Below are 8,997 nucleotides of genomic sequence, written 5' to 3'. Positions count from 1 at the left end.
TGTGGCAACCTAAGCCAAGACAGCGAAAACGGAAGAGTCTATTCTCAAACTTGAGAGACACTTAAACCTGTCCGAAATCGCTTGAGTGCAAGGCTAAGGCAAACAAGAGGCCTGACGAACTGTTCACAAATACATATTTGACAGTAAGGATAAGGAATCACACCCGTTTCATGAGTGCCGCCAGTCCAACGATCAGTTGCCCTTGAAAGCTACTTGAAAGATCACTTGAGATTTTCTGAAGTACAGAAAATTTGGCAAAAAAGCAATCTAACAAACGTTTCTTTGCCAGTTCTAAATTTTCTGGTAAATATTTGAAATACACTTTGTAATATTGACCAAGAAAGTTCTCACGTAAGACAGAAAGAATGTAATTTATTATATGCTCACCACTTCATAGTTGAATAAATCACTAAAAAAAATGGAACTTTACAACAAGTCTTCTGAGAACTACTTACACATTCGTGAATCAAAACTACTTATAACATTGTAACTTTACCATGTTACTGGTAACTGCATGGAAACTTCCATGTATAAGGCTGGACCAAAACTATTTATAATCCTGTAATATAATTTTGCCATGCCACTGGTAAATCCATGGAAATTTTTATGTACAAGGCTGGAGCAAAACTACTTATTATTTCTGTAATTTTACCAAGTCACTGGTAAATCCACGGAAACTTCCATGTGTAAGGCTGGACCAAAACTATTTGTATTCTTGTAATTTCACCACCGCAATTGTAAATCCATGGAAATTTCTATGTACAAGGCTGGATCAAAACTGCTTATTATTTCAGTATCTGTAATTTTACCAAGTCACTGGTAAATCCATGGAAATTTCCATGTAACTAACTAGATCAAAACTATTTAAAATCTTGTAATTTTTCCATGGCAATTGTAAAAGCATGGAAGTTTCCATGTTCAAGGCTGGATCAAAACTACTTATAACCGTATAAGTTTGCCATGTCACTGGTAAATCCATGGAAATTTCCATGTAACCAACTAGATCAAAACTATTTATAATCTTGTAATTTTTCCATGGCAATTGTAAATCCATGGAAATTTCTACGTACAAGGGTGGATCAAAACTACTTGTTATTTTTGTAATTTTACCAAGTCACTGGTAAATCCACGGAAATTTCCATGTAACCAACTAGATCAAAACTATTGATAATCTTGTAATTTTGCCATGTCACTGGAAAATCCATGGAAATTTCTATGTGCAAGGGTGGATCAAAAGTACTTATTATTTCTGTAATTTTACCAAGTCACTGGTAAATCCACGGAAATTTCCATTTATAAGGCTGGACCAAAATCATCTATATTTTTGTAATTTCCCCATGCCAATTTGTAAATCCATGGAAATTTCCATGTAAAGGGCTGGAACAAAATCATTTATATCCTTGTAATTTCACCATGCCAATTGTAAATCCATGGAAATTTCCATGTACAAGGCTAGAACAAAACATTTATATTTTTGTACTTGTACCATGCCAATTGTAAGTCCATGGAAATTTCCATGTACAAGGCCGGATCAAAACTACTTATTATTTCTGTAATTTTACCGAGTCAATGGTTAATCAATCCATGGAAACTTCTGCGTACAAGGCTGGAACAAAACCACTTATATTCTTGTAATTTTACCATGCAAATTGTAAATCCATGATAATTTCAACGCACAAAGTTCGATCAAACCTCCTTATAACCTTACAATATTACTACAGGTATATCACTAGTAAATGCATAGAAATTTCCATGTACATGACCGGAATTAAACTATTCATAATCTTGCAATTTGATCATGCCATTGGTAAATCCATGAAACTTTCCACGTACATAGTACATGGCCGCGTCAAAACTACTTACTATATCTTTGATTTACCAGAACTTTAAATTATAATATTTTAATTTTACGACGCCACTGGTAAATTCATGGAAATTCTCATTTCCAGAACTAGATAAAAAACTACTTATCTTATAATTTTACCATGCCACTTGCAAATCCTGGTAAATTTCCATGTACATGTACATGCCTGGATCAAAACTACTAATAATCCTATAATTTTACCATGTGATGAGTATGTCCATGGAAATTCCTATTTTTAAAATGCCTGCATCAATACAAAATGACTTAGAAACGTCCCTGGGAAGCCATTGACTTCTGGGAGGGTAAAACGGTTTACTCTGTCTAACACCGGATGATTTTATTCATCAACTGGGGGTGTCTTAGGGAGTTTATAATGGTAATGGAACTGAGTGGAGTGGAGTGGAGTGCGTTGTGTGCTCGTTCGATTTTGAAATCACACGTATGATTTCAGACCAAAATTGCACTCCACTCAGTTCCATTACCAATTTATGACATCCATTTAGAAATCACAAGCGTTCCTCGCAATCTGATTGGCTCTCGGCAGTGCGATTTATTCCCAAATCGCACTATTTTTTGCTCTAAATCGAACCATTTCCCCAGCCAATGAAAAGGGAACAATAAAACAAAACAACCAATCGGCTTTCAAGTCTTGTTAAAAGAAACCAATCAAATTGTAGGAAAATGAAGACAAAGAAAACCATTTTGTGGCAAATTTTGCAACTTTTTGTTCCCACCTGGCTCAATAAAATATCGGTACTGACTAAAATCCTGAATTTTAGCAATTAAATAATTATTGTGTGATTTCTGAATGGATGTAATAAAGTGGTAATTGAACTTCGTGTCGTGCAATTTTGGTCTGAAATCATACTTGTGATTTAAAAGCAAACTCGCGCTGCACGCTTGGTCAATTTTGAAATCACACTTGTGATTTCAGACCAAATTGCACTCCACTCAGTTCAATTACCATTATAAAATACAAAATTTTAGTCCGTACCAATATTTTATTGATCCATTTGGTAACAGAAGTTGCAAAACTCAACACACAATGGATTTCTTGGTCTTTCATTTTCCTGCAATTTGATTGGTTGCCTTAAACAAGCCTTGAAATCAGAGTGTTTTTTTGTTGTAGGGTTCCTTTTTCATTGGCTGGGGAAATGGTGCTTTTTAGAGCAAAAAATAGTACGATTTGGAAATAAATCACATTGCTAAGACCCAATCAGATTGCAAGGATCACCGGCGACTTTTAGGATGGATGTTATAAAAGATGGATGTAATGAGAAATTTTAAGATATGTTATGTTATATTCATTTTATTACATTTACCTCCCGCACTGCAGCAACTTGATTTCTAATCATTCCTGTAATGTATCAAAACCAAATGTTTGAGTTAACCGGAAACTTATGTATTGGACATCACAATGACATGTGTGCTCGTGTGGGAGTAATGTAGAGACCAGGGAAGCATCTTGTTTGTATGTTCGGTTTCTGTTTAAATCCTGTAACATCGTGGTCGTGAAATAAAAGGTGTCAATGAGTTAAAGCGCCACTCTGATCAAATTTTTACCTCTTGATTTTTTAGGCGTATCACAAAGAATTATATGAAAGAATGAAAATGCCGTTTACCGTTTGCAAACACCTGCATTAGTTCCGGAGATATTTAAGTTTGAAAAATGTGTAAAATATGCAAATGAGATGACTGATGATGTCACACACTCAACCCAATATTACATCAAGTATATTCGCCAATTTGCAGCGCAGACCATTGAATCTTGGTAGGCTAACAGTTCTACAGAAAACACACCTACCTAAATTTATATGTTATGTTGTATTAATTTTATTACATTTACCTCCCTGTAATGTATCAAAACCGGATGTTTGAATTAACCGGAACCTTATGTATTGGACATCCCAAAATGCCATGTGTGCTCGAGTGGGAGTATTGTAGAGACCAGGGAAGCATCTTGTTTGTATGTTCGGTTTCTGTTTTAATCCTGTAACATCGTGGTCGCAGAACATTTAAGTACAGAATTTAACACCTGGCGACGAGGATGGGATGGTAAAGGACACCTTCAAGAAAGTGTAAAAGGATATTTGCATTTGTTAGGAGTCGTAGTTTGGTGCGATGCCCGGAGGATCGGATGAGACGGAAGATTCGGCGAGTGCTGCCACTAACAGTGGAGTTCCGACGCCGGTGGCTGTAGAGGTCAGTGGTTTACAGCCTTTTCAAGTAAAAGGGGACCCACACTCCATTTCACAGCGTTGGAGAAAATGGAAAAGAGCTTTCGACGGGAGCCCATGAGTAGCCCATGAGTAGGAGGCTGCACCTTTCTACTTTTAGAACGCCACGAGTTCCTCGGCTCTAAACGCACTGTTTTAAAAGGCCAATCAGAGTAAAGTCATTGTCTAACGAAGACAAATAAAGCAGTAAAACTGTATTTAAATCGTGCAAATTGATGTAAATTGATGTAAATGCGAGTCTTCTGCTCAAGTGTTCGTTCTAAAAATAGAAAGATACGCGCAAAGGTTGACTCAAAGATCTACTGCATATGGAGGCTCCTAGTAATGGGCTCCTGCTTTCGAGTTATACGTGCTGGTAGAAGGGATCACAAGTGACTCGCAAGAACGTGGCTTTTTGCTTCAAACGGCCGGTCTCGAGGTTCAAGACGTTTATTTTATTCTCGTTCCTGATGGTGAAGATAAGGATTACCCCACCACGCTTAAGGTACCAGATGATTACTTTATTCCTAAAGCTAACGTACCTTTCGAGAGACACTTGTTTCGCCAAATTACTCAAAGTAGCGAGGAGATTGTTGATCAATTCGTCTGTCGGCTGCGACAACGTGCGGCCTCATGTGACGTTTGGGACCGAGAGGACGAATACATCAGAGACCAGTTAATTGATAAATGTTATTCTGCGAAGTTACGTTGAAAATTCCTTGAAAAAGATGGAAGTGTTACTTTGAACGATCTCTTAATAACTGCTAGAGCTCAGGAAGCAGTTGATTTACAAATGGTGGCAATGGGAGAGAACACTAATTCAGAACAGGTCAATAATGTCACTGATACTGGGTTGAATAGGAATGTTGACAGGAGGAGTTGTTTTAACTGAGGCCGGGATGATCATTTCGCAAAGGATAGAAGATGGCCTGCAAGGTGTCGTAAATGTGACCAGTGTGGAGGAAGCGGTCATTTTAAAGTGAAGTGCAGGAGAGGGACATCCCAAAATTTTCAGCAGGGGGAAAGACGAGGTATCAATAGCTGAGGTACGAAGTTGAGCCAAAGATAACTGATAGCGGCAAGAAGACAAACACACATGTACATGGTGATGGCGATGGAAACGAAAAGAATAGAATAGGATGAAAGATCGGGCACTGTTCCTGAGTATGTGTTTTCTGTAGGAGGTGATACACGACCGAGTAATGGAGTAGAAACCCTGCCCGTTGGAGTTGTCCATTTGCCAAATGTCCTAATTGACTCTGGTGGGACAAGCAACCTGTTAGGCAAAACAACGTGGGAGTGGCTTAAGACTCAGAGAATTCAGGGCAAAACTCAAAAAGAGGCCAAGGTCTTATTTGCATATGGGAACACTAAACCGCTACCAACCTTAGGAACATTTACTGCTCATGTCATGTGTACTGATACTGATACTACTGTTGAAGCTGACTTTGTGGTTATTGATGGAGATGGCAGGACTCTACTATGTCGAGACACGGCGGAAAACTGAAAAACAACCTAATACGCATTGGACCCATCCATTCTGTGAACAGTGTTGAGGTAGAGACCACAGATCAAGACATAAGGGATAAATACAAAGAAATGTTTAACGGGGTGGGTCTCTTGAAGGGCTACGAGTTGAAACTTAACTTCGATACTTCTGTAAAACCGGTTGCCCAACCCGTCCGTAGAATCCCGTTTGGTGTGAGGGAGAAAGTGGAGAAAACGTTAGATGAGTTGCTAGCTTGTGGGATCATAGAAGAAGTACCAGAGGGACTAACCAGCTGGGTCTCCCCACTTGTTGTTGTATCCAAACCTGATGGTGATGTTAGAATTTGCGTTGACGTGAGGTGCGCCAACCAAGCAGTCATTAGAGAACGTCAGCCCATCCCCACAGTTGAAGAAGTCCTCCAAGACTTGAATGGCAGCACAGTATTTAGCCGTGTAAACCTAAAGTGGGGGTTTCATCAGATACTTCTTGCGGAGGAGAGTAGGCACGTGACGACATTTGTGACTCACCGCGGTCTCTATAGATAGACCCGTCACATGTTTGGGTTGACCTCTGCACCCAAAAAATATCAACAAATCATCCGGGATGTATTGCGTGGTTGTGAAGGGGTCATCAATATTGCCGATGACCTAGTTATTCATGGTAATGGTGCTGCGCAGCATGATGAGAGGCTCTTTGTTGTGCTCAATCGGTTAAAGGAGGTGGGTTTGACATTGAATAGGGGAAATGTGAGTTCAGGTTACCAAGGTTGACATTCTTTGGTCATCAAGTGACACAGAATGGGGTAGAACCTAGTGAGGAGAAGGTTGCCGCAATCCGCAAGGCAGATCCACCGCAGAACGCCAACGAGGCACGATCATTCCTGGGTCTGGTCCAATTTGTGTCTAAGTTCATTCCAGACCTGTCCACTGTTGCAGAGCCTATCCAGAGATTAAGTCACAAGAATGTAGAGTTAAAATGGCAGTCAGAACAACAGGCTGCATTTGACAAGTTGAAGGAACTGATCACAAGCACAAGTGCATTGATGTAAACAGCAAGGCAAGGATTGTGGCAGATGCATCACCTGTTGGTTTAGGTGCGTTGTTGACTCAGTTGCAAGGGGTTGAGTGGAGAGTTATTGCCTATGCTTCAAGAGGTCTGACAGATGTAGAAAGGAGGTACAGTCAGACAGAGTGAGAAGCCCTGGCACTAGTGTGGGCTTGCGAACGCTTTAACATGTACATTTGTGGATGGGATTTTGAACTAGACACGGATCATAAGCCACTGGAATACATACATTCACAGAAATCAAAGCCTTCCGCTCGGGTAGAACGTTGGGTTCTCCGCCTGCAAGCCTATGACTTTAAGGTTATCCACAGACCAGGAAGAACCAACATTGCAGATGCGTTGTCAAGGCTGAATTGTAGAATACCCTGTGGTGAAGGAGATCACTATGACCATGTTCGCAGCATAGTCGAGAATAGCACTCCTTGTGCTCTGACACCCTCTGAGATTGAGAAAGCTTCAGCAGCAGACCCAGACATAAGCCTTGCGAAAGAATGTGTGTGTACGGGAGACTGGAGTGCTTGTAATATACCTGCCTATTTACATGTGAAGAATGAACTTTGTTCTTATGGTCAGTTACTGCTGCGTGGTTCGAGAATTGTAATTCCCCGAGTGTTAAGGGAACAAGTCCTGAAATTGGCTCATGAAGGACATCTAGGGATTGTGAAAACAAAGTGCAGACTGCGTAGTAAGGTGTGGTGGCCGAAAGTAGATGCAGATGCAGAAAAATTGTGCAAGAGTTGTCATGGTTGTCAAGCTGTCGGCGAATATTCCGCTCCAGAAACAATGGCGCGAGCCTAGCCACCAAGCAGACCGTGGCATGATTGCGCTGCAGACATATTGGGTCCTCTACCAGGCGGAGAGAATTTACTTGTTATAGTGAACTATTATGGCAGATATTTTGAAGTAGATATGCTGAGGTCAACTACAAGCACAAAGGTCATCGACAGCCTCCGGCCAATATTTGCTCGGTTTGGAGTTCCTCACAAACTTAAAACGGACAATGGTCCTCAGTTCGTTTCAGAGGAGTTCAAAGCCTTCCTTGCGGAAAACGGGGTAGAACACCGAACAACTCCCCCTCTGTGGCCCCAAGCGAATGGGGAAGTGGAACGTCAAAATCGCACTTTGTTGAAAATGATCCAGGTAGCCTAAATTGAAGGTAAAGATTGGCGACAAGAGCTCCACAAGTTTTTAACTGCTCACAGGTCCATTCCCCAAATGACAACTGGTGTGACACCATTCTTCTTAATGTTCCGGAGAGAAATGCGATCGAAGTTGAAACGTGAGGCACCCATCATCAATGAAGAAGTCCGTGACCGGGACTGGGCAAGAAAGCTGGCACAGAAAAATTATGTGGACACAAAGAGACATGCAGTTAAGAGTCAAGTGGAATTTTGGCGATCATGCAAGTATTGTTGAGAAACACCAAAACAAACAAACTGTCCCCAAACTACGACCCCAGTCCTTGTGAAGTCATAGACAGAAATAGAGGGGAAGTCACATTAAGGAAGAAAGATGGCGCGGAAGTAAAACGGAATGTGTCATTTGTTTAGAATTACCAGGAGAATATTACCACAGAGTCAGAATCAGTGGTACCACTTCAGCCAATTACTAGCTCATTAGAATCAGCAACACCACTTCAGCCAATTACTAGCCAGCCAATTGCTGGTCAGCCCATTGCTAGCCCAGTTTCAGCGCAGCAGACTGTTAACCCAAGTTTACCTATGCTTCAAACAAGCCCGAGACCAACTCGAACTATTAGACTTCCTAAACAATTTGATGATTATGAACTGTCAAAGGTATGACAGAACTTCGTTATTGGCGAAACGTCTTACAGCTGTACCCTGTTTATCATATTAAACTTGATCTCTTTATCCAGTATTTAAGTTTTCATATTCGTTTCATTTTGGAGATTTCATTACGCTCTTTAAAAAACAAAACAAAACAAAGGAGGGATGTAATGTATCAAAACCGGATATTTGAGTTAACCGGAAGTGTTGTAGAGACCAGGGAAGCATCTTGTATGTATGTTCGGTTTCTGTTTTAATCTTTTAACATCTTGGTCGTAAAACATTAAAGGACAAAATTTAACAATCCCTATCATCAATCTTTAGAAGAGCACCCTCAGGTCTTTTCCCAAAAAAACCAAGACCATTTCCACCAAACTTTGGTAGCCTTTGTTATCCGTAAATTTGTCTTTGTTGGAAATTACATAATGTAGTAGCCAAGTATCTGGCCTTTCAGGTGGCTTCCATCTTGGTAGCCACTCAAATAGTATAGAATCTTTTGAGGGTCACTACAAGTAGAGTTTTAATGATGTTAATAACTTAAAATTATCCTTTTATTAACCGCTTAAAATACTAATC

The 8,997-nt window shown here is 40.2% G+C and overlaps 1 protein-coding gene across 2 annotated transcripts in view; it reads right to left on the bottom strand.

Moving 5' to 3' along the window:
* Positions 1-8,755: 8,755 nt before the first annotated feature.
* Positions 8,756-8,997, bottom strand: part of LOC138013097 (TWiK family of potassium channels protein 7-like) — an 8,482-nt gene continuing 8,240 nt past the window's right edge. For both annotated transcript variants that reach the window (XM_068860061.1, XM_068860060.1), the window contains exon 4: positions 8,756-8,997. This exon is cut by the window's right edge and continues 2,403 nt beyond it. The gene's annotated coding sequence lies outside the window, so the exon portion shown is untranslated.

The sequence above is a fragment of the Montipora foliosa genome, chromosome 8 (assembly GCF_036669935.1).
Source record: "Montipora foliosa isolate CH-2021 chromosome 8, ASM3666993v2, whole genome shotgun sequence".
In the NCBI taxonomy this organism is placed as follows: Eukaryota; Metazoa; Cnidaria; class Anthozoa; order Scleractinia; family Acroporidae; genus Montipora; species Montipora foliosa.
The sequence above is the reverse complement of the archived record's forward strand: the minus strand, read 5'-3'. Positions and strand labels throughout refer to the sequence as shown.